The following is a 27317-nucleotide window of genomic DNA, read 5'->3' as shown; positions in this document are numbered from 1 at the left end:
CTTTTCTTCTTCATAGGCAGCTCTAGAGCATTACTGTATCTTGGTGGGCACTTGACTAAGTCTGCCTCACCTTGGAAGTATTCAGAGAAGGGGGGAGGTCAGACAAGGAAAACAAAAGAAGGCTGCTTCTAGGTAAATGTCTTCCTAATATTGCTTTCAAGATTAGGAATTTGAATTCTCTCTCCTGCACTGGCTGCCTACCTGATATCTTTCCTAGATGATGTTGCATTTCTGTGGCTGTCCCCATCTGTTGTTGGGTGCAAGAGGTGTTTTAAGAGCACAGCCCATGGAATTTCCCACCCACGATCCCAGAGAGACTTGGAATCATGCATCCCACAGCTCACCCTCGGGCACACAACTTCTGTCATAGTGTGTAAGGCTTGGCCAGTATTTATAATCTTTCTTCCCCCAAAACAAAGCCCAGCTGATTATCCATGCTAATGATTTCAAGCAGTGAAGGCTGAAGTGGTCTCCATGGTGATGATTTACGCTTCGGTCTCCTAGGAGACAATTACACGTGTGACAGACTTCAGATTCGTTTTACTGCCCAAAATGTGCAGTGATTTTCCTTTTACACTGAAACATGCCCAGAATTCGTAAGTTAAAATTTAATTTTTTACAACAATTTTTTCCCATGGCGTCAAAAGATGAATATTCCAAAGTGGAAAGAAAGGCCTTAAAGGTAAGGAAAAATATACTGTTTTTTTGCATTGTGTTATGAATACCCTGGGTGAAGTATTTATGTTTAATTTTAGGGACCGTTTGGCCCAGTAAATTAGGTTCTCTATTTAAATTTGGTATTTACTTCAGTTTGATCTGAGGTAATTTATAATACACAGCCTGATTCTGACCACATTTTAGAACATGAGAGACTTCAAACACAGTTCTTATTAACAGTCTGAAGTTGCTAATCATCCCCAAAGTTGCTGCTTTTCCAGTGTCATAGTCATGCAATTTCTTGGCCAAAGCACAGAAAAATGTCCTTGAATCCCAAAAATTCCATTTATCTGTAAGTCCAGACATCAGCCAAGCTAACAGACACAGGCCTCACAGTGTGATACCCCAGGATTCCTGTGAGGGGTCAGCACTGAAACATAAAGGTGGGAGAGTCCCAAGAAGTGTGGCAGCAAAGCACAAGCCTTTTCTGTGTTTAACAAAAATAAGAACTGGTTCATTTCACACTCATCCACAAGAGGGCTACCTGTTATTATTCCTTGCTGTAAAATCACCCAGCAGCACTTCAGGGAGACAAGAAGACAGGTGGTGCTGGGGTTGATACAGAGGGTGGAGAGCAACCCACAGTCAACGGCTTTTCTCCTGTTTGGGTCAATATAATCCAAGACATATTTTTTAATACCTGCAGTGGACCAGATGCTTGCAAGTACCTAGAATGGCTGGTGTCATCTTTCCAGAAGGTTACCTTTAATTCAGAGAAACAAATAGAAGCCACAAATGTAATAAAATGGGGTGGTTCCTATACAAAACCATGTTCTAAGCATTTGGGAGCTCAGAGAAGGGAGTGATTGATTTTGCGGAGGGAGGGAGATCAGGGGCAGTGTGGAAAGTATGATGAAGGAAGGATGAAGGGAGGCCTCAGAGGAAGGGTCATATTTGAACAAGCTGTCAAAGAACAAACTTAAATTCATCTATCACATAAGTCCAGGAAGGTGGCTGTAGGAATTGAGTTCAAATTGAGCAAAGGCATGCTCAATTTGTGTGCCTAAGTGCCTGGCACAATAAATCGAGTACCTGGATGTCTGAAATCTATGCCATTTTCTGGGTTTCACTATTTCTCCTCACATGGCATTGGAACTCTAGTAGCCTGTCGCTTGGACTAGACTATGAGCTCCCAAAGGGTCACTGTTTCAATCACCTTTGACATGCGCATGAAATATATTTAAATTTGTTGACTAAAGAAATGAAATAATGAATAAATAAATGTCGGTATAACTCATGAAAAAATAAGAAATTCCATTTGTTGATTTAGGTTGGTCATTAGTTTCAATAGATCAGGACACAGGGCTCTAGGCTTTTTTCTTATCAGGCCAGTTATTGAGCATTTGAAAAAAACTGGGTCATGAACCTATTGTGCCTCGGGTTTGGCTAGACATTTTCCCAGTGTCTTTCCTTGTTTGTTTGTTTGATAGGAAGTAGAGTAACCAAATAGGGGTTGCTTGACCCCTATAACTGCTCTCTTGGTTGAAGTTCAATTAGGAGAGCTTACATTGTTTGGGTAGTATATTTAAGTGATCCATGAACATATGTGCACGCCCATAGGAAGAACCCACTATGGCCTTCTGCTTTGGCAGATGATGTGCCAATATCAATTAAAAGAGAACCCAAAGGGTATCAAGAATGCATTGCTATTTATATCATATCTTTCTTCCATTTTTTGTAGTGAATCAATTACCTGAGATAAGGTTTAGACCTTTAATGAAATGAATTACTCAATATTCTGGCACATCAACCCGTATCCCGTATACAAATGGACAAAAAATGATTTCACTGTTGGACCAAAGCAAAAATTAAGTAAAAACACTTTTTAATAAATATAAACCAGACCAATTTCAGAGTATTCAATGTAAGTAAAAAATTAACATTATGAATATTGTGTTTAAAAATATATCGGGAGGTGATGTAGACACAATATTTGTGAGCTGCAGTTGGGCATTTAGGATAGTTTTCTTTTCATGCAATTACCAGGATCATCCTTGCTAAGATCTTTGACAAATCTTTAAACATTTGTGTCAATAAAATGATCTTAGTTCAATAAATCCAAAGTTAGAATGCAAACCTCCAGAAATAAAATTTCTCATTTGAATCTAACAGATTGCATATATATTTTGGGGGAACATGAGGGAAATTATAGTTTTCAGAATAAACATCAGAATTAGAACTATCAGGAAGGGAGAAAAGGAGGGAGGGACGAAAGCTGGAAAGAAGGGAGGAAGGAAAGAAAGTGGAATGGAAGAAGACAAAAGACAAAAGAGTGACAATTCTAAAACTACAGAAAGGATGAAAATAACTGTGACTCTAGTGATGACTGGGCTATAAATCCAGCAGGATATTACATAGTTGCCTGGAAGAAATTCTTCTGCCACAGGCAAGATCGTAAGAAAAACTATGTGCTTGTGTCTAAACTGATGATGGCTACTGAAGTTACATTGTAATAACAAGAACAATAATATTGAGATAAACTCAGTATTAAAAACAGTAAGTAATTTGTTCAAGCTTAAAGTCAAATAGAGATGTAGATTAATCCTAGACCGTCCTATTCTCTAATTCCTGTTATTATCCATTGTATAAAAACAGTTCAAAATTTTATAAAAAAATGTATAAAATAGTTCAAAATTTAGAGAATCTATGAAGAAAAAGGGACTTTGGTTCATGTTTTTCAAAGAATAATTACCATGTGTGTCTGATATCTGATACATGTGTGTTTGGAATACTTACATTTATTAATATGGGTCATTTTCCAAGCTGCAGATTCTTGGGTCTAACATCAATCCAATGAATCATAATCTCTGTTGATAGAGCTCAGGAAACTGCATTTTAACAAGTTCTCCACTTGATGCTTGAGCACACTGAAGCTTGAGAACCACTGACCTAACCAAAAATAAAGAAATCACCGAGAATCTATTATCCTGAAGGTGGCAGAGCAGAATGGAGAGAGACAGTCAATGTAGTCTCTCCATTTCTTTTCTTTTCTTTTAAGATTTTATTTATTTATTTATTTAGGAAGTGTGAGCAGGGGGAGGACAGAGGGAAAGAGAAAGAATCTCAAGGAGACTCCGTGCTAAATGATCTCGGGACCTTGAGATCATGCCCTGAGCCAAAAACAAGAGTCAGATGCTTAACCACTGAGCCACACAGGCACCCAACCCCTCCATCGCTTATCAAGGATGCACTGCATTCTTGGATTTGATTCTGTAACTTAACCAGTTTTTACCTTTATAATTAGGCATCTGCTGATATTCTGCCTGAAGAGTTCCTATAATTGGGGTTGTTTCCTAACTCTAGGCCTACAGTGAATGCAGTAACCCCATATCACCATCTTTACATGAATATTGTATCTTGTCACTTACGCAAAAGATTCCTCCACATAGCAGAAATAGTCACAACAAATTACTGAAACTAATGTTAATAATTTCACTCCACATATACTTGTTTAGGGCGTTGTATACAATTATTCCATTTAAATCTGTATGCCAAATACAGTCCCAGTTCTAACACAGTTGCATGAGGGCACCATGAACACATTTTAGATAGCAGGAGAAACATGCAAACCTTGCAATTAAATGTTAATAACATTTAAACAAAGTCCGCAAATAACTTTGGGGACCTTGAATTTTGCTTAATGTTGTGTGTGTGTGTGTGTGTGTGTGTGAGAGAGAGAGAGAGAGAGAGAGAGAGAGAGAGAGATGGCATGTGGTGCAGTTTTGGAGAGGGGCAATTTAAACAAATCTGTGTACTTTATATTTTAACTTTTATAAGGCTTTATTTTGTTTTGTTTTGTTTTTCCTTCAAGTACAATAATCTGCCCTATCTGCCTTTAATATTTCCATTGAGCAGCTGGACTTTTCTGACAAAAAAAACTGAGATATTAATGAAAGTTAAAAAATTTTGAAGCCAAACTGGATTTTTTTCTATGTGATAACTTTGATATACATTTAAGATACTTAATTCTAGGGGCACCTGGGTGGCTTAGTGTATTAAAGCCTCTGCCTTGGGCTCAGGTCATGATCCCTGGGTCCTGGGACTGAGCCCCGCATCCATCGGGCTCTCTGCTCAGCAGGGAAACTGCTTCTTCCTCTCTTTCTCTCTGCCTGCCTCTCTGCCTACTTGTGTTCTCTATCTGTCAAATAAATAAATAAAATCTTTAAAAAAAGATATTTAATTCTACAATTCACAATTTATTTAACCTATGTCCCAAGTAACAGTAACCAGATACCTTCGAGAAGTAGTACTGTTATTGAGACTTTCTTCAATGATGGAAATGTTCTGGATCTATGCTGCCAATATGGGAGCCATTAGAAAGATTTAGTACTCAAAATGTACCTAGTACAACAGAGGGACTGAATTTTAACTTTACCAAATGCAAATTGTAATGGCTATGTGGTTAGGAACTATAGCACTGGCAGGTACAACTCTCTAATGTAGACTTTTCCAAGTAGACTAGTCTGCATATTTAAGATGTTTCCCCCTTACAACATGGCATGTTTTAAAAGTACATATATAAGAAGGTTAGAAGTAAGTGCTATAAAAGTAGTTTTCTAAACAAATTCTCACAAAAGAAAATTAAACACCATATAAATTAAATGTAATTCCAGTTTTGCACAATGTTACACAAGTTAAAAGTCATCTCTAAATTTGGGAAATGTACCAATGTCAAGCTGTTCTGTGGTTTCCATGTAGAACCATGGGATTTGAGGAAATATACTATTTTGGCTAATAGTTGGTTTCTTCTAAAGTGTCTAGATGTTCCTGTATGCATTAATTCTAGTAAGAGATTAAACCTGAGACAGGAAATAAGGACTTTAACTCAGATAAGGGAGGGGGGGGGAAACTCTAAATGTTTTATTCTCTTTGGAATGAATATTATTTTTGGAACTGTTCTCTTTTACCAGATAGAGAATTATAACTTGATAATTCTTTTAGCACATAAAAATATGTCATGCCACTTTCTTCTGGCTCCCACAGTTTCTCAAAGGAATCTGTTTTCATTCAAATTTCTTTTTTCCTATAAGTAAATTGTTATTTCTCACATTTTTTTTTTACTATTTTATTTTTAATTTTTTTAAAAATTTCAGCATAACAGTATTCATTGTTTTTGCACCACACCCAGTGCTCCATGCAATCCGTGCCCTCTCTAATACCCACCACCTGGTACCCCAACCTCCCACCCCCCCTGCCACTTCAAACCCCTCAGATTGTTTTTCAGAGTCCATAGTCTCTCATAATTCACCTCCCCTTCCAATTTCCCCCAACTCCCTTCTCCTCTCTAACTCCCCTTGTCCTCCATGCTATTTGTTATGCTCCACAAATAAGTGAAACCATATGATACTTTACTCTCTCTGCTTGACTTATTTCACTCAGCATAATCTCTTCCAGTCCCGTCCATGTTGCTACAAAAGTTGGGTATTCCTCCTTTCTGATGGAGGCATAATACCCCATAGTGTATATGGACCACATCTTCCTTATGCATTCGTCTGTTGAAGAGCATCTTGGTTCTAACCTAAACCAGGCAAAGATCCTACCAAAAAGAAGAATTTCAGACCAATATCACTGATGAATATTTCTTACAATTTTTTTTTTTAAATTTCTTTTCATTGTCCTTAGTTTGCAGACGTTTGAATATTATAGGTCTTGGAGTTAATTATTTTAGGTTCATCCTGTTTCTGATTTAAGCAACCTCATGTTTCTCCAGGTTTATGGCTTTTGCAGAATTTGGGATGTTTTCAGCCAATATGCCTTTGAGTATTTTTTTTTTTTTTTTAAATTTAAGCTCCTCTCTCCACATCCAGCCACAATTGACATTTGAGGAAAAGAATGCCTCCATGTAATGAATGGGTAGGGTAGGAATTTCAGCTCCACAGTAAACCCTTGCTAATGTCACCCTGGCTGGAATGTATATAACTGTCCTTACTGCCATCCATATGGTCTCCATAGGGATGAGAGAGGTGTAGTGTGGTCTTGATGAGAGTCCTTACTCTCCTTCAGGTCTCCTCTGATGTGTCCCCAGCTTGGTATCAGCATGATGATCAGGAAGTTCAGACTTCTTATATGGTTTCCACTGACACAATGGTGGTGGTTGGGGAGAGGAGGCACATGGAAGAGGCTCATTACTACTCATCAGGGATGAACATCCCTGCTCCCTAAGAGCCTTTTCTGACACTAACTCAGTTAGATAGGATACTGGGCCCTTCATTGTACCTGGTAAGACTGGAAGTTTAGGCTCCTCACTTGGCCTTTGCTAACCTGGGTGGATGTAGATCTATAGTCCTTAGCTGCAAGGAAGAGGTTATTGTCTAAAAGTTATCTGTCTTACTAAGTTCCCCCTTTCTTGCCACTTTGGTTAGAGAGGGCAGGTTTTCTTGGGAATATTTTTATTTGCTCCTATTGACACTTCTGGCTCACCTGCTTCTTTAGATTTTGTTAGGGATGTATGAAGCAAAAAGTCAGCCCAGAGAACTCACTCCTGTGTTGTTCTTTGGGTCTCCTGGTCCCTAACTCTGCCTTTTGCTCTCCACCTTTCTTGTGTCTTCTTGAGTATTCTTGTGATTGCTTCACATATAATCTCCAGGGTTTTAGTTCTACTTAATAGGAGGCTTAGGAAAATGCATGGATATTACAGCTTCTTGGAAGTGGATGTAATTGGTATGACTTTCTAAAGCCTAAAAATATTCACATGGGGTTCTTGTTATGAGCCAAGTATGTTTTTGAACACATCACACATTTATGTATATATTTTATCCTCATGATAAGCTTTGGAAGCAGCTACTTCTTATTAGCCCAGTTTTCCCAAAAAGGCACCAAGCCCCAGAGAGTGTGAATGATTGCAGTGAAGGGTTGGTTAAGCAGACTTGGGTATTTACACTACATATTCCAAAGAAAGGGGTGGTCTTGGCTGGCTCCTGGAACTGCATTTGGGGACCTGATGAGAAGGGGTTTGTATGGTGGAGGTCCTGGACCAGGTTGAATCAGTATGGCCAGAGGGTTTACACTAACAATGTGACTTTTGGTGATGCCCATTGTTGTATGCCTGAGGTTTTAGGCATGTTGTATCAGTTTCACTTATAAGGTGTGAAAAACTATTAGTCTTGTGGTTGCTGCATGCTTGTATGACTGACCTCCAATAAAAGTCCTGAAAACTAAGGTTCAGGTGAGCTTCCCCAGTTGGTAACACTTAGCAGGTGCTGTCACATATTACTGCTAGGAGAATTAAGCACTTACTATGCAACCCAACATGGAAAGGACAACTATTTCCCTGTGGAAATTTGTGTCTTTTTCTCTGGACCTCATCCTATGTGCATTTCCTCTTTACTAATTTCAATCTGTGTCCTTCTATGGTAATAAACTATAACTTAGTTTATTACTAGACATAATCTGTGTCCTTCTATGGTAGTAAACTATAATTCTGAGTTCTGAGTCTAGCCATCAAACTGTTGAACCTAAGAGTGGTCTTGGGGGCCAGCAGCACACCAATCCAAGGTCTGGTAGTGGGGAAAAAATTAATCTTTCTCCAGAGCCCATGCTCCTAACTACTCCCAGGGTGCTTACTCCTTCAATTACATGGGCTCAGGGTTAAACCATTATGTCTACCATGGCTTCTTTCAGATGTCTGACATGGGATGTGTGACAGTCAGACCAAAATCATTGGCTTCATATAAACAAATTCTTTTCTTCACAATGAGGTCTCAAATCCTTATTATTCTTGTAATAATATAAGAATATTCTTTTCCCTTGAAAAATTAATAACTGAAGATTTTCCATAATCTAAAAGAAAAACAAACCTCAAAAGGCATAATTTATGAATTTTAGGGAGGAAGACAGACTACAAATGATATCACAATGAAAATGTTTTGGATCACCAGGGCAAACCCAAGGCTTCTAGCCTGTGACAGAGTATTGAGCTTCAACACTAAACTAATTCTCCATACCATAGATCTCAAAATTATATTAGAAATGGACCAGAAGATGGTTCATTATTGTAGTAATTTGGATAGTGAATGCATCATCAAATCTTACATTTAGGAAAGATCATCATGATATTAAAAAAATTGCCACTTGTATAATGTAAGGCTGATCAAGTTTATAAAGTCATCGTAAGTCTTACCTTTTGGGTGTCTGGGAGGCTCAGTTGGTTAAGCATCTGTCTTCGGCTCAGGTCATGATCCAAGAGTCCTGGGATCAAGACCCCCATTGGGGCGGCGGGTGGGGGGGGTTGTCCTTGCTCAGCGGGGAGTCTGCTTTTCCCTCTGCCTCTCCCCCTGCTCATACACACTCTCTGTCTCTGTCTCTCGGTCTCTGTCTCTCTCTCCCACAAAAGTAAATAAATAAATAAAATCTTGTTGGGGGGGGGAGATCTTACCTTTGGTCCTTGAATTGATTTTCTTGCCACCAACTCACCCTTGGAAACAGCTGTTACTCCTCCACCCTGTCAGCCCCAGGAGGCCAAGAATTTGAGACATTTACATGCATCCCTTGAATGCTTCCTGTGTAGCCTGGACTACAGTTCAGACCAAAGAGGGCATCTCTTGGGCCTGAAAATGTCAGTCTGTCTCTGCTTTTTCCCGGCTTCTCTAGGGACCACATTCTTCCCAGACATCAATTCCAGAAGGATCATAGGGCTATTAAAATTAATTAATATAATTTTATAATTAACTTTCTTAATATTAATCTCTTAATTATCCTGTAAGCAGCAATTATGGAGCTCATAGTTCTTCTGCCACCATCTCCATGACTTATGTGTGTGGAAATGAACATTTTAACATGAAGTTCTGCCTCTTCATTGAGAACTTGAGGTCTTCAAGATAATTGAAAATTGCATTTCATTAAAGGGCAAATGAGAGACTGGAACTTGTGTCCCTGAAAGCTTGGTTCTGGATTTTTATTTTGGTAACTTGAAAGGCCTACATGGCAGCAGCATCCAAAGCAGCACTCTAATTATTGCTCCTGAATTTTGATCCTGAATCTATATTTTTGTCCCACTTGCAGTGCATAGAAATTGAAGTTGTTAAATAATCTGTTTTCACTGATATTTGTGCACTGAGGACTTTATCTGACAGCAGGAGTGATGGTGTGCTTCCCTGCCACCACTCACTTACTCACCTTGTGCTGAAAAGGAGAAGAGAAGTTGATATAACTCAGAATGGCAGAAGGATAAACCCAGTTCTATCATCTTCCATCCTCTAAGAAGAGAAGCCCTTTCTCTCTCCCCCTCTCACCCATGGGGATGACTGAAAACGTGAAGTCTGTTCTAGGGTACGGTCTGGAAAGTCCCCATGCACTTTGATTTAAGAAAACTTCCAATATTCTTCCATACTTAGTGTTGTTCTGTAAAAAGATGGTGTTTTGGTTCTCCATCTGATGCCTTTGCTTTAATTTAGATATTGATATCTAGATATTGGGTTTAGATATTTAGATATTAGATACTGGTTTAGATAATGGGTGGCTAAGAAGGACATCTTAGAGGCCCAAACCCAGTCTCTTCCACTGGTCAGTCAGCACCGGAGACTGTCTATGTGAAAGCAGAACACCAAGAGGGTTCCCTACAGTGTGGTAACCACCACAGACAAGCTACTGGATTCCATAGCAAAATAGTGAACTTTATTTTATGTAATATAATATTAACTACTGCTACTACGAATTAATTGTTCTTTGATATCATAATCTAAAAATTATTAAAAAGTATACAAACCTCTCTAATTTTTGTCACATATATCATGCTTCCAACTAAAATCTAAAATCCCAAAGGATGCTCAGTATCTCTGTATCCTCTCCAGATCTTAAAATGGTGCTTTGACCATAGAAGATATTTGTTCAATGTTGGTGATGATTTCACTCGGGGTTAAAAGTGGAGGTGTATGGAGATCTATCAAAAAATGAAATTATATTTAGATATATGTTATCTATCTCCCAATTCACAAAGTAAATTTGTTTATTTATTTAAAAATTTACAGCCGTCTCCTGTTAAAGGGTGCGTGGTTACCATTATCGAATCACAGTTAGCAAGATAGTTGTTTGCAGATAGCCTTCAGGTAGTACACTGTCTTCTGCACCAACAATTTGAGTCATCATAGCAGAAATTTCAATTGTAGCTAAGATTCGACAGTTCAATAGTGAACCTGGCTTATAAATTGTACAATAGCACAGCACCGTCCCACTTTCCTCCCTTTGTCACTTCAACACCTTCCTGGAAACCACCTCTGTAGCTATCTGGCAGTGAAGTGCCAGCCATTGGAAGCCTCACATCCATTTACTATTTTCTCTGTTATGACTTATTATAACCCATTCTAATTATTACCTGAAGCCATATAAAGTTGCCCATTTTTGACCCACAAAAAGCTTATTTCATAGTGTAAACTATTAGTAATTCAGAGGCTTTCTGTAATTTAGTAATTCTGTAATTTAGTAATTCAGTGTAATTCTGAATTACTAATTCAGATGATGCAGGGATACTTGTTCTCTTGGGACATTGGTTAATCTATTATCTCTCATGCTGCTGCTCCTCTTTCCACCAAGCTATGAGGAGTGATCACTTGTGCTGATTAGCTCTTCTTGTCTGCTATAATTCCTAATTTTTTGGTGCTTACACATCTGGCTTATGGTTCACTCAGTGTTGTTCTTTGGAAATGAAAATAAAGGGTGATCTCTGTATGCAGATACTAAGAAACAAATATACTTTAAACATTTAAATGTTTATTCCATAGACAAAAAAAAAAACTGTCTGTAGAGAATATGCATCCAAAATCTATAGAACTACATAAGCATAATAGAGAAAACAGAGTCAGTAAAATACATGTTGGGATTTTAGTAAATGTATGTTTGATAACAAGGTCCCAAACTCATTGTTTTCAGTGCTGACACTTGTGTCTCAGAAGCAATTTAAGTTCAAACCTTGTTTTGGGAAACTAAGTATGACCAGAAGGGCAATTAATATGTGTATAGTCAGTCCTCATTATTCGAAAGTTTCATATTTGCAAACTTTCTTACTCACTAAAATTTGTCACCCCCAAATCTACAGTCTCAGTGCTTTCATGGTCATTTGCAGACATGCACAGAAAAGCAAAAATTTGAGGCTCATCATGGACACATTCCCAACTAATGTTGAAGTTGATGTCAATCTGCTTTCTTACTTCAGCTCTCATATTATAAACAAGTGTCCTTTTTGTGGTCTACTTAGTGTCATTTTTTGTACTTTTGTACTTTTTGGTAATTTCACCATTTAAAATGGTCCCCGCATGTAATGATAAAGGGTTGTCTAATGTTTTCCAAGTACAAGAAAGCTGTGATGTGCTTTACAGAGAAAATCTAGGTAAGCTTCCTGCAACCATGGTTTATAGTGTTGTTGGCCATGAGTTCAATGTTAATGAATCAACAGTATGTATTTAATAAAGTTTCTTTAAACAGACACACACTGTCTGTTTAAATACATGGTTGTCTATTGATCATTAACAAAAATATTGTGACCGAGGCTCATAGAAAGCTCACCCTATATTTCCCCTGGAAACAGCAATTCAGTGTTCAGTAATTCAGTGTTTGTGACAAATTTTTAGGATGTAACTACTGTGAATAAGAAGAATTGACTGCATTACATATTTTCCTTTGATTGGCTTTCAATCACTGATTAAGTAAATATTTATGACCACTACATAAGGAAGTAAAGAATACACAGATGAACAAAATGTAGAATTGCCTTTCAAAGAGAAACAACAAATGTAGTACGAATACAACATAACAAGTGTTATTAATTCCTCACAGCAATAAAAGAGCAAAAGTCATGAGTTTATAGTTGTTTTCCATAACATGAATAATCAGAAATTTTTTCTTTTTTTAAAAAATGTTTTTATTGAAGAACTTAAGCAAGGGAAGTGGCAGAGAGAGAGAGAAGCAGGATCCCTGCTGAGCAGGGAGCCCATGCTGAGCTTGGTCCAGTACCCTGGAATCATGACCTGAACCAAAGGCAGATGATCAACTGACTAAGCTACCCAGACATCCCTGTTTTTTTAATTCATTCACCAAACACTTATGTTGGTTTCATGTCTTGGCTATTGTAAATAATGCTGCAATGATTTTTTTTATAATTTTTTTATAATTTGTAAAAAAAAGTTTAGCCCCGGAGGTACAGGTCTGTGAATCGCCAGGTTTACATACTTCACAGCACTCACCATAGCACATACCCTCCCCAATGCCCCCCCACTTCCGCAACCCTCAGTTTGTTTTGTAAGACGAAGAGTCTCTTATGTTTTGTCTCCCTCTGGATCCCATCTTATTTAATTTAATTAATTTATTTAATTTTCCAACCCCCCAAACTCCCCACGTTGCATCTCCACTTCCTCATATCAGGGAGATCATATGATAGTTGTCTTTCTCCAATTAACTTATAGTCAGAAAATTTTATCAATATCAATATTGTTGAGATACAGTAAAACTATGTCCAGTTAAACATGTGGATATGTGAATTTAAAGGTCTATTAATAGAGAAGTAGATTGCTGCCATGTGTGACCTGGGCAAGGTACCTGGGAAGGGCTACTGGGAAGACTGAAAATTATTGTAGTCATTTCCCATGGGCAACAGTACTTTTCACTGTGGGAAGATCAAGAAACAGCTTTGGTGTGGTACCAACTTGGTTTTTTTAACTGGCCTAAATAGCTTAAGAATCATGGGCTACTCCTTCATTATTTCAAGTATATGCAAAGTAAAATGAGAAATGGAAACAAAGAGTGATTCTGCTTCCAAAATTTATAAGGTAAATCATAAAAAAATTCTTAGTGTTACATTTTAAGGTATAAAAATTGAAATATACAAACAATGAGAAAAATGAGAATTTTCTCACTTTCCAGACTTCATTCTGATCTAAACCAATTCTCTTCTGTTACTTGTTTCAAGTACATCCATAAGCTTTCTCTCTTTTTCTTTCTTTCTCTTAACAATTTGAAGAGTATAAAGTTGTGAGTATTATTTTTTTGTAGGTGCAATAAATTATCTTTGAAATAAAGAATTAAAAACTTTTGAGTCCAAAATTCCATCAGTTATTTGATGTACCACCAAAGTAATAAAAATTTTGGAGAAAAAATATATATTAAATATATTTTTAATAGTCTGTGTAACAATAGTACACACTTTAGCATACAATTACCTCCCACTTTCTTCATTTCCATAATCAAAGTTTGATTCTACATTGTGCTTATATTTGTAGATTCAAGGTATTTCTGAATTACTTTTGGCCATTAGCAGTTATAAAAGTCATCATATATGCAATTTTCTTTCTTTACCTAGTGCTTGAGATTTTAACTTCTTTATAACCTTTAGGACCGACTATATAATTTTCAAAGGGAAATAAAAGAATATCAGAAAATTCTGTACACATTTCTATCAAGTTAAATCCATTTCAATCTTTTCTTTAATTGAATAACATACTGCTAAAGGTTAAATAGTTTCTCTTATATGTCAAGAACTGTGAAAGGTCTGTAATTTCACCATATTTGTAAGCTTATATGGTAGCCTTCCATTGTTTCATGGATTCTGGCAGAAGACAAAAGACTCCTGGGTCAAGATGAAGGACAGTGTATTACAATAGCAGTATCCATGATATTAGCATTTCTGTACCATCATGATTCTTGGTAAATTTTCCCATGACTATATCATTCTGTCAGTCACTCTGATTAATCTGATTGGCAAGGCTGGAACCAAATCCATTTAATTTGTTTCATACAGCATTCAGGTCCCCATATCCCCAAGATCCCAGTTAAGAGTTAAATAAATTCCATAAACTATCAGGGACACCTTAGAAAACTAGATGTCTTTTTCCTTCAGTTTCTGTATTGACCTTTCTACTCAAGAGAAGCAGTAGTTCAGATAGGCAGGATGTAGCAGCAATTCCACAGACTCTACCTTAGCCTACAAGAAGGAAGTCTAGGGGACAATTCTATCATCTATAATAACCATGGCCCATGAGTTAAGCCTGAGCCAAATGCTTTCCAGGGCTTAGGAGGCATCATAAATAGAGTCATAGAGAATTGACATCCAATATTTTATAGAAGTACAGTGTGAGCTTTTCAATGCTGGAATAATGATACTTGAAGATACACCTCAACTAACTGCAATTTCTACAGTCCATTCCGAGAGCCTTGGCAAAGTACACTGCTCCAAGTTTCACTGCTGGGAATATTATGCATGTCCAACTTTTTGTTTCAGTGAGGAATGATACGTCACCAAAAACATTTTAAACAATAACAAGAGTTATAGAAACTCTACAAGTCAACTCCTTATTGAATTACCAATGAAGATAAAAATGAAAATGGAACAAAAACATCCCTCACCCTAGTGGCTGTTTTCACTTGGATGGAGAAGGATTCGTGCCAGGGTATCACAATTTATTCCTCCCTTTATAGCAGATGCGTTTTTCAAGTACAGAAATACTAAAACACAAAAATAAAAACATGCATCCTACAATTGGAGGAAATGTGGCATGTGTGATTATTAGAAGCCTATTGTTTAGAAAATAATAGGACCTAAAGACTTCAGAGGTGAAAGGGAATTTAAATAATCTCAACCAAATATAACTTGACATCATTTTCTTTTCTTTTCACAACCCTCATTACAAATACCTTTTTAGCCAGAATAACATATCATGGCATTTCAAATAACCACATGTTGTTTTAGGTTTTGAAAAGATTCTAAAAGCATTTAAAATCAAGGGCAGTTGAAGATTTTCTGAATCTATGTGTGAGTCTTCAATATTATTCATGGCATTCTCAATTTCCTCTTATAGGATTTTGCCAGAGAACTAAATCTGTTAATAACTAGTCTGTTCTCCACCAGCATAAAAGTACTAAATGAAGAAAAACAGTGTCTCTCATGCATTCATAACCCATGAATATATGCAAATGATATTTCATTGAAAGTGAAAAAGATAAAATTCATGACTAAAAATATATTTATATCACCATTCAAATATTATCCATGATTATCCATGTATTATGCAGTGAGCTTTCTGTGTACAAATTACATATAAAAAACAAAAGGAGGGCTTCATATTATCAAAACTACATAGATATATTTTTGCTTTTATGTGCAAACATTGTAAAACCAGAGCACCAAACATTGTTCCTCCTTAAAATAATTAAGTTTCATTTTTACAATAAGATTCAATTTTAGTTGGCATTTTTTTAAGCCAATATGCCATTTAATCAGAAGCAGTTATAGTTAATTTTATCATATTGGATGATCCCAAAATCAAAGTAGTTCCAAGAAACACATACTATTTAAGGAAAAAGTGAAGAAAAATTATACAACTTTACATTGGAATACTAAAAATTAATTCTTTGATTCTTAATTTCTTTTCCTTTTTGAAATGTCTTTTAATATAAATTACAAAATCTATAGTGTGTAGATGGAAAAGGGTTCCCTGAAAAACATTTCTGTCCTAATCCCTTAATCCCTAGAACCTGTTAGGAGAAGGAGGAGAAGAAAGAGGAGGAAGGGGAAGAGGGGGTGAAGAAGAAAGAGGAGGGAGGAAAGAAGAAAGAAAGAAAGAAAGAAAGAAAGAAAGAAAGAAAGAAAGAAAGAAAGAAAGAAAGAAAGAAAGAAAGAGGAAGGAAGGAAGGGAGAGAGAGGGGAAAGGAAGAGAGAAGAAGAGAAGGGAAGGTAAAGGAAAGGAATGAAAAGAAGAGGAAACATAGAGATTTGAATATTCTGCTCTTGAAGACTGGAGTGATGCAGCCAAAGGCCAGGGAATGCTGGCAGCCACCAGAAGCCTGAGGAAATGGTTCTCCCCTAGAAAATCTGGAGGGAGTGTGCCCCTGCTGCTACCTTGATTTTGGCCTTTAGTGCTGATTTTGGATTTCTAGCCTCCAGCAAAAAGAGAGAATACATTTCTGTTGTCTTGCATCATGAAGTTCATGGTAATTTGTGACAGAAATCACCAGAAACTATATATGGGAAAGGGTAAAACTTCTAACCAAGTTCTCCTTAGAAATTAAAAATTCTTAATACCTTGTTATCTCTTAATACCTTGGTATCTCCTGTAGTCCTCCTCTTAAATGACAGTACAAAGTTAGCTCATTTATAAACCAGACATTTTGGGGAACCTGGGTGGCTCAGCGGGTTAGACCTCTGCCTTAGGCTCAGGGTCCTGGGATGGAGCCCCTGCATCAGACTCTGCTCAGCAAGGAGCCTGCTTCCCTCTTTCTCTCTGTCCGCCTCTCTGACTACTTGTGATCTCTCTGTCAAATAAAGAAAAAAAAAATCTTTGTAAACCAGACGTTTTGAGTTTGGGAGAAGGGAGTGGACCAAAGTCTTAGGGGCTGGTGACAGGTCTTGATGGGGGGATGAGAGCCTTATGGGAGTTATAGAAACATCACAGCCACCCTGACTCAGACACTGATTTTATCATTCATGAGCTCCCGTCACAGGACACTAGACATGGGTAACTGCAGTGGGGAGGCAAAGTCACTATTTTGGTGGATTTTATGTTCTGGTGGATGGGGACAATTAATTAAATAAATAATTATAAGTATGTTAGACAGGGATGGGTGTTATAAAGGATAAAAGAGGGAAAGAGAATGGGAGGATCTGGGTTGGGGTGGGTGCAGGTCCACTGGGCATTCATGCTGGGGCTCGGGTTAGGAGTATTAGATAAGGAAACCTCAATGCAGTGACAAAAGGCTTACCCTGTTTGTGCCTGAGAGAGAACATTTCAGAAAGAGGCCATGGGAAATGCAGAAGACCTGAGACTGGCACACGCTTGGCCGCTAGTGCATCGGGAACACATGGAGTAAGGTGGAGGGAGGGTAGCCAGAGGACCGAGAGGTCACCAGAACTAGGTCCTGCAGGGCTTGAAGTCCATGGCAGAGCCTGGGTCTGGTCTCTACAGGCAGAATTTGCAGCAGAGGAGTAGCATATCTGATAGCTGTTTTGAAAGGGCAAGGAGGAACATGTGGCTGCCATATATATCAGTGTTTCCTGTGTAGCCCTGACATGTCACTGATACTCTGTAGCCTCTGATATTCCTCCTCCTACTCCAGAGACTGTCTCACAGGATGGAGTCACCTTTTTCTCCCTAAGGTAAATTCTCTTCTCTACTGGTTTAGAAGAAAATAGAAGCTTCTCTCTCCTCCACAGCTTGTTACCAAATGTGCCCTGCCAAGTCAGAGGGTCTGACACAAATCGGGGTCCTTAACACACGGGCAACACCCAAGTCTTATTGACATGATATTTGAAAATGCAAATGTCTTCTTCAGATCAGTTTCTGCAAAGCCGATAGATCACTTATTGGCTTACAGGATCTGGAAGGTAGGGGAAAAAGGGCACAGACTGTTTGTGTCTATCTTCTCAGGAATTTTCTAATTTCAAAACTGCCTAGAAGAAAGGTACTTTCAATTTCTTTATGCCTACAGGTTTTTGTGGGGGCTGTACGGACTGTCAAAGTCTTTCTTTAATTTAACAGGGTCGAAATGATTTACAATTCTCCGGTGCAGGATTTCTTTAAACTTTAGCATGGATAGAAAACACCTGTCTCTTGCTAAAACACAGATTCTAACTGAAGCCTGGTGGGCCGAGACTGCATTTCTAAACACCTCCCAGGGTATGCTGTTGCTGCAACTGATCCACATTGGAGCAGCAAGGTCCAAGTGGTGGGCCAGGGTCCATTTCTGCATCATTGGAAACTCTTCCTGAAAGTATAAAGATGCAAATCCCTAGCCAAAACTGGGATGGCCATTATTTTGTAACCTGGGTAATTTATGCTTCCACAATGTCTTTTGTTACTTCTTTCCCTTAGGGGCAGTTTTACTGTTTCAATGTAAGGTCTTTGTTTTCATTTGTTTTGGTCAATTGTTTATCTATATTTTTACAATGACTGCTCAAAATTGGAAAAAAAAAATGAAAACATTTCATTCAATGATTAACTGAAATGAAAGAATAGGTGCTCTGAGTAACATGGCCAATAACATCTGATGCTTATTAATGTTACGTGAGAAAAGTTTCAAGTGTTGATTCTCTAATACCAGGTGTACTATATGTGGGGTCTACAAATATGAACATGTTTTAAAGCATCATTAAAAAAAGCATCATAGGGGCGCCTGGGTGGTTCAGTGGGTTAAGCCGCTGCCTTCGGCTCAGGTCATGATCTCAGGATCCTGGGATCCAGTCCCACATCAGGCTCTCTGCTCAGCAGGGAGCCTGCTTCCTCCTCCTCTCTCTCTCTCTCTGCCTGCCTCTCTGCCTACTTGTGATCTCTCTCTGTCAAATAAACAAATAAAATCTTTAAAAAAAAAAGCATCATAAAAATATTTCAGTTTGTATTTCAATTCACAAAGTTGTAAGTTAGATATTTTGCATTAATTGAACTGCTTAAGTGGTTTGGCATTATTACATTATTACTCATTATTGACATTATAGGGCACTAAGAGCAGAACCCCTGTCAGCCTGGATCCCATACAAAAAGAGCTTTCCTCCTTCCTCTCTTCCCCCATCCCCACTTTTTACCACCTCCATTGGACATGAGGCATAATCAAGACATAAATAAAAATAAATCAAGAAATAAGCAATTCTTATTGCTTAAAGCCACTGAGATCTGGATCTTATTTGTTACATAGCATTATCTAATCTATCCTGACAAATATAGTAATTGTCACAGGCTAAAAGAGTACAGCTACAAACAAAACACAATCATATGGCAAAAAGTGAGGATATCGATGTGAGAGTTTTAAGAGGAGGTTTTCCTTACTATGCAGTGGCATAGTATTTGTTGAAATTCTCATCTTTGATACCTTCAGAGGAAGTTGTGCCTAGTGACCCCTGTGAACCATGTACCTAGTAGATTTATAGCTCTTGAAGTTAATACACATAACGTTAGTAGTGTTGATTGCTGTCAGCTTTACCTGGCAAGATACTACAAGATAAAGGTGAACGTAGGAAAGAGCAATGTACAAAGCAGATGGGATCAGGAGGGAGACAAAATATAAGAGACTGGGTTTTTTAAAGATTTTATTTATTTGACAGAGAGAGATCACAAGGAGGCAGAGAGGCAGGCAGGGAGGGGTGGGTGGGGAGGGTGGGGAAGCAGCTCCCTGCTGAGCAGAGAGCCTGACTCCGCCCTGGATCCCAGGACCCTGAGGTCATGACTTGAGCCTGACCTGAGCCGAAGGTAGAGGCTTTAACCCACTAAACCACACAGGCACCCCCCTAAGAGATTCTTAATCTTACAAAACAATGAGCAGATAAGAGAGTTGCTGGGGTTAGGGGTGTATAGAGAGGGTGGTTGGGTTATGGACATTGCGGAGGATATGTGATACGCTGAGTGCTGTGAAGTATGTAAGCCTGACGATTCACAGACCTATACCCTGGGGCAAATAATACATTATATTAATAAAAACAATTAATTTAAAAAAAAAGGAATGCAAAGCATCCAAAAACTCAGAGCCTGGCAAGGTAAACAATAATATTCTTGACCACATACAGTAGAAGATAAAATTATGAAAGTCTTCCAGGTTCAAATGTTTAGTATAAACTTCCAACCTTTTAAAATGGTTCAGGGAAAGGATCAGAAGTAGAATGTGGTACACATTTTCCAATTAGATAACATCAGGATAGAGGATAAATCATAACTGTTGTGGTCCTCCCAACACAAGCTAGATAAGTTCAAAGGTTCAAGGCCCTGGTCACTAAATTGAATAAAACTCCTTGAAGCCAAGAAACCCCCCCCCCCAAAAAAAAAAACACACACACACACACAGGAAAAGAAAAAGAAAAAGCAGTTCTGTTCTGGACCATTTCAGAAAAGAATATGAGTATGATTACTGGCATACACCACCCACTGGAATCAAACTGATAATCAAACTGATAAGATGATAAGAAATTGTCCAAATCACTGATGAGGGAACCAGGAGGCTGAGATTATTCTAGGTGTAAAATGAGCCTTGAGCACCTAACCACCTAGATAGAACATGTAGAAAGGTCTGTTCTCACAGACCTTCCTTCCACTCCCTCCCAATGAAGAAGTTCATCCTCAGCACTTTCTTTACTGAAGAAGAAAATAGAAAAGGAAGACTCTACAAGCTGAAGGCAGAAAATGAAGAAACACAAACAATCTTTTTTGGGGAGTTGAATTAAGAATTCTTCCCAAGGAAGGGAATTAAGATAAATTCTCCCTTTACAGCTCAGGGACTCTCATATCATCTGTCTAGTGGGGTTTCAGTGTTGCTCTGTACCAGTGACTATGTGTACCTATTGTTCCCTCTCCAAAGGGGAGTATTTGATGCAGTGGTCCCACCCTTGTTCCACCACTGTGGAGTGGTTCATTGGGGAGTGGGAAACAACCTGGCTTTATTTTGTTTGTTTTAGTTTATTGGTTAAAAGGATCAAGAAAAACTGAATTTGTACTTGATGAAGACATTTCTATGCATATTTGAGAGCTTGATGATGTACTAAATGGGACTTTGAGTACTTATGTAAGGAGGGGATGAGTGTTGGCTTGTTATATTTGGAAAAGGAAGGGTAGATTGTAGTAACCACTAGTACGTGTCATTCATTACTGAGTCTTCCCTCTCCCGAGGCACACTCCAATCCCCTTGAGGTTAAGGAAATGTGAGGTGAAGAAATGTATTCTTTCCGAGTGGATGTAGTTAAGAAGTGTAACCGATTTTTATAAGCTCTCGACAAACCCTGAGGGTTTGAATTAAGATAGCAGTGGAACTTTTGTTAGCCTGGCTACATACCTGATAGTGAAATATGCAGAGACCTCCTGTGAAAACAAAACAAAACAAAACAATCTATTTGTTGTAAGAGATTCAGATTTTCAGTTGTTTACTACTGCAGTATGACCTCCCATCATTGCAGTATCATAATAACTTGTCAATGAACACACTAAATCTAGCTTAAAATATGAAATGTCAGAGTCAGATATTTACTTCTGTAAGTGTTCATGGTCTGTGACATTCGTTTGGTATTGATCCCATAGAATTTTTTTTTAATTTTATTTATTTATTTGACAGAGAGATCACAAGTAGGCAGAGAGGCAGGCAGAGAGTGAGAGAGGAGGAAGCAGGCTCCCTGCTGAGCAGAGAGCCCGATGCGGGACTTGATCCCAGGACCCTGAGATCACGACCTGAGCCAAAGGCAGCGGCTTAACCCACTGAGCCACCCAGGCGCCCCCTGATCCCATAGAATTTTAATTTTTAGTTGAATTATTATTATACACTCCAGCCTCTTGATCATTGTGTGTGTGTGTTTTCAGAGGATTTTCTACAGTGTGCTTAAGGAAAACTTCAATACCCAAAGGTGTAAGCATCATCCTCATGATGAGAAAGGAATCAGAGGAATTGAATCTCCAAGGAAATCACACATTTTTTACAAAGATCTTTGAAATAGAGATGGAGATAGAAGAAAAAGTATTTATTTATTTTTATTTTTTTATTATGTTATTTTAGTCACCCTACAGTAAAACTGAGTGGAAAATTCCTTCATTGTATTTCATGGTTTTCCCCATATTGAGGTTATTGGATGTATGGGTATGGCATAAATATTGTTTCATATATAACTTCCCACAAGACTCTTGAGCTTTTTGAGGGGTGGGGGAGAGTTTATTCTCCTGTGTGCTTCCATCAGGTAGTCCATTCTTCATACATCAGAGGCTGTCAGTGCTACAATAGAAACTAACATGTATTATTTTACTTGCTGTTTACCATCACCCCCTTATGTAGGAATGGTTATCCATATATCATAAATACAGAAACCTGGATTCTAGGCCGCTGGGGCACTTATCCAGATTTATACCATAATAAGGTGATGGAGCCAAAATTCTTATTCAGGAATATCTCACTTTAAATTCATATCATTTATTTATCTATTGTTGTATATCATTGTTGTATAAACAATGAAGGTAGCTACAAAATATATTTCAATCTATAAGAGACATGGAAAAAGCAGGAGACTATCCCTTTAAAGATTTTAAAAAGGAGGTTCTGTGGTTGAAAATTAACTTAAAGAATATTCCCATTAATACTAATTCCTTCATAATTTGACTTCTTCATTAATGGGTCTCTCGGTGTGGGTGGAGTACAAGACCACCCCTCTCAAGTGGCTCCCTCTTCATGATATCACTAGCTACCAACTTTGCCTCTGGGTCCTTAGCACTCTTCCCTCAAGAGACATATCTTCTTAGGCAAGCAGAATGCCCTCCATCAAGGCATTTGGACATGCAAATGTTTAAATCACGGCATGTAGGTCACTTACAAAAAGAGGACGACTATTTCTGGTAACATTTTAAATTTATTGTGATGAGTCAAGGCTAATGCAAGGTGAACTCCTCCTTTTACCATCATCTGTACAGCTACATTAGCTCATCCATGTATTAAAAAATGGGTCTCTGGACAGTTAGTTGGCAATTTGGCAAATTGCTCATGTATAATGCAAGAGAAGAAAGTCTCATTTCAACTCATACCAATTCCATCTCTACTTTTTATGAATGATTTTGATTTTATCATAAAATGAGTCACGTGTTTATTCAACAAAATGGGAATGAAAAAAAATCCAGCAATATATTAATTTCCATTATCATTAGCCCATTTGTTATAGTCGCAATTTATGTAAAGGGTACTTTCCTTTCATTGGATAGATTTATAATTTTTTTCCTGAGAAATTAGAACATTTATCTAGGATGTTGACTTTATTTTTCTCTTTTCATAGTACATGCCTTATCAATATTTACCTATGTGAGATGGATTAATTTTAAGTTCCTTGGGACAGAGTCTTTCCTAAGCTTTTGTGTAAAAACACGTGGTTTTTTTGGCCAGCTTATTTTCCATTCAGAATTCACATTTAAACCACTGCTTTGGTGGGGGACTTGGGTATCTTGGTCTGCCTTCTGCTCGGGTCCTGTTCTCGGGGTCTTGGGTTGGAGCCCTGCATCAGGCTCCCTGCTTGACAGGGAGCTTGCTTCCCCCTCTCCCTCTGCCTGCTGCTCTGCCTGCCTGTGCTATCTCTCTGTCAGATAAATAAATTTTTTAAAAAAGCTTTAAAAAATTGAAAAAAGAAAAAAAAAGAAAACTAAATCACTGCTTTAGTGACATTTTATATTAGGTAATAAGTTACATTTTCTTTTCTTGTAAAGTCAGATTTCCTTTTCAGTTTCCTTCCTTCATTCACATATTTATTGGCAAACTTTTATTGAACACTTGGTTTGGGGCAGGTGTGGTACTGGCATTAGGGCCACTATAGTCCTAAATAAATCAGATCCATTCCTGCCTTTATGGACGATTCAGGATTACATATTCTTAAAAATATAACAGGGAGAAAATATATAGGTAGAAACCCCCTACTTACCTTTCTAGGATGAAGGGCAATTAAATTTTCTCCTCAAGGTGTTACCAAAACAAAAATGTTTGCTTTGGTGCCTTAAGCGAGCAGAAGGTCTACACTGTATGATGATCACTAAGGGAGCATCGGGTACAGGATATGCGGCACCAGGGGACCTGGGTGGCTTAGTCAGTTGAGGGTCTGACTCTCAATTTCAGCTCAGGTCATGATCTCCAGGTCCTGAGACTGAGCCTGGTGTGGGGCTCCACACTTAGTAGGGATCTGCTTGAGGGTCTTTCCCTCTTCCTCTCCTTCTGCCCCTCACCTGCTTGAACTCTCTTTCTCAAACAATAAATTAATCTTTAAAAAAAAATGTGTAGCACCAAGTCTTTGGAAGGGAGTCTGTAGGGAAGGAGGCAAGCAAAATGGCTATACCTCTGGAACCTTCTTCTCTGTGAAGTTAGCAGTTTAACCACAGTCCCTGCTCCCATCCACCTCCACAGAACCATCTCTAGAGAGCACCGTGGTGATCATTTACCTGCAGAATCATTGTCACAGGATTAAAAGAATGAGTAGAAGCTTCATGGGGCTTCAAATCCCCATGTGTAGAGGATGAGCTCACACTTCTCTATGTCAAAGCCTTCCAGAAGACAACAGCAATCAGCTTCTTCCGTCTTCACTGGAAGTCTTTGAAGGATGATGATGATCATGATGATACAGAGAGGGAGGAAAAGTCTATATTCAGGTAGAGTCATTTCTCTTTGGGAAGAAATTTCCAGAAAGATTAGTTTTCCTCTTTTTATTAAACATGAAAAAAATGATTACAATTATTTGTATGACTATGTTCTTAGGTTCCTCTAAAATATTCAGAGAGAAATGCTCTGAATGCTTCCACAGGTAAAGGTGAGAAAGGGCTGGAGTGAAAACAGAGATAATATTTTAGAGATGTGGATGGGATTGAGAAGGTGTCTTATGTCTATATGCACAGACAAGCACACGTGCGTGGAAGCAGCTCCATTATCAAGCTGCCTTATCCAGAAGCTGGAATGTGCCATCCAGTTTGAGCACAATATCCTGTTGGAAACAATCTCACATGAAAACTAGTGTTCTCTTTCTCATCCTTCAGTGATTCATCCTTATCCATTGGTACTAGTTCCTGAGTGTTTGTCAATACCTTGATTCAAGACTTCTCTAGTATCATTCTTGATTTTAAAGATTTTATTTATTTATTTGGCAGACAAAGATCACAAGAAAGCAGAGAGGCAGGCAGAGAGAAGGGAAAGCAGGGACCCTGCTGAGCATGGAGCCTGACTCAGGACTCAATCCTAGGATCCTGGAATCATGACCTGAGCTGAAGGCAGAGGCTTTAACCCACTGAGCCATCCAGGCACCCCTCATTCTTGATTTTAATTCACAGAGAATCTGGACATTTTCTTAGCTTTTTGAGCCTAATGAACATTATATATTCTGGGTACAGTCCATAGTATTTAACACTTCAGTTTTGATTCTACAAGCTGTTTGAAGAAGACTGGTAAGCAGAAAGAATCTCATGCACAAATGTATGTGTCTCCTCTACCGGTACCTTTGGTCCTACCAATCTATCCTTCATTTCCAAAACATGGCATACATTCCCTCATTAGCTGTGCTTTGATTGCCTTATATCTACCTAGAATCCTCTTTTTCTTTCTTAGAGGTTATTAGCCAAGATCCTACCAAGAACTGCTTACTCCCAGAATTATTTTCATCCAAATTTTAGTGAAATTAATTTCATCCAAATAAACAGAGTAAGTGTTAACAGTGATACTCTGATCCCATTTCTGTTTCATTTTAGGTTGTTCTTAATTGTGATGCACATAAGAATGACCAGGAAAACTTTAACATATACAACTATCTGGGTGAAATCCAAGACCAAATGAATCAGATTCTTTGGAAGTGGGGACAAGACAGCAATATTTGAACAAAAGAAAAAAATGCCAGGTAACCTCCCTGCATGATATGTATGACTTGTAACAAGTGGCAACACCCATCTAACCCATTTAGCTTTGAGAAGAGATAATCTAAGCAACCACTTCTTAAAAAACCCTTACAACATAATCAACAGCGAGTCACTTATCACAAAGCAGAATAGGCACATATAATATAATTTGTTACCATCCCTGTAATAAACATAGCATAAAGTAAAGCCTTCACAATGCCAGATTAGTACTGTTTTCATATATAAAGTTTATGTGAGCTACAAAACTATCTTCTGGACATTAGAAGTGTGCAGCAGATTGCGGATGGGCTAGAACCAGAAGTCTGGCAGAACTGAGGTTCATGAAAATATAGGTTATCTAAACACAGGAATGAGAGTAAGGTTTGGTTATGTTTGGGTCAAGCATTTAAAGACACAAGGTCTGAAAGTGGATGCTCAGCTCAGGGTGAGAAGGAAAAGTAGGGCATAGAGACCAATATCAGGAGACCATGACTCAACCTGATATCTGGGAAGAGCCATAGCAGGTGAGTAATAGAAGTGTAAGGCAAAGATCCCAGCAAGGAGGAAATTTATATTCCAGTAAGTTATGGGACAACTACAGAAGATGTGACTCCTTCCAACCATGCAAGAATTGGCTTTAAGAGTAGAGTTATCAGATCAATTACAGCATGCCTAGTTAAACTTGAATTTCAGATAAACAGCACATTTTTTACTATAAGTATGTCCCCAATACTGCATGCGATCTGCTGCCAGGACTTGGGGGCTTGTGGGACAGAAAGAACTATTCATCTAATTCATTTCTAATGATCAGTTCCTTCTTGTAGATAATACTCTTTCTCTTCTTGTGTGTCCCATGTCCAGCTAGCTGTACCATTACCCAGTGGACTCCCATTAAATTAACCGAAATATTAGAGGAATGTTGCTAGTAACAGATGGGGTCAAACACTTAGTTGTGGGAGTCTAAATTCAGTTTCCCAGTGAAAGAAACTCTGGATCTAAGTTTAAATCAGTTCTGGCTGCATGTCTAAAATTTCCTTAGACAAATTTTTATAATTCTGAAAAATATCCTAAAAAATCATTTGATTAATTTTTGTCCTGAATTTTCAACGTGTAAGTATGAAAAGGTTACTTTGAATGATGTACTCCTTATTCTAATAGTAGTTTAGCCTTTTAAACTTGAGGTCTTTTTAATCAATAGAAATTGACAGAAATGGCTTTTAACTTTCTATTGATTTAGCATTAAAATTGCCATCTTCAAAGCTCTAAGGAATCTAACTTTAACCTTCTTTAGTCATTGATAAGTAAATCACTGGCTGAATG

This window comes from Mustela nivalis (assembly GCF_964662115.1).
Source record: "Mustela nivalis genome assembly, chromosome: 6".
Taxonomy (NCBI): domain Eukaryota; kingdom Metazoa; phylum Chordata; class Mammalia; order Carnivora; family Mustelidae; genus Mustela; species Mustela nivalis.
The sequence above is the reverse complement of the archived record's forward strand: the minus strand, read 5'-3'. Positions refer to the sequence as shown.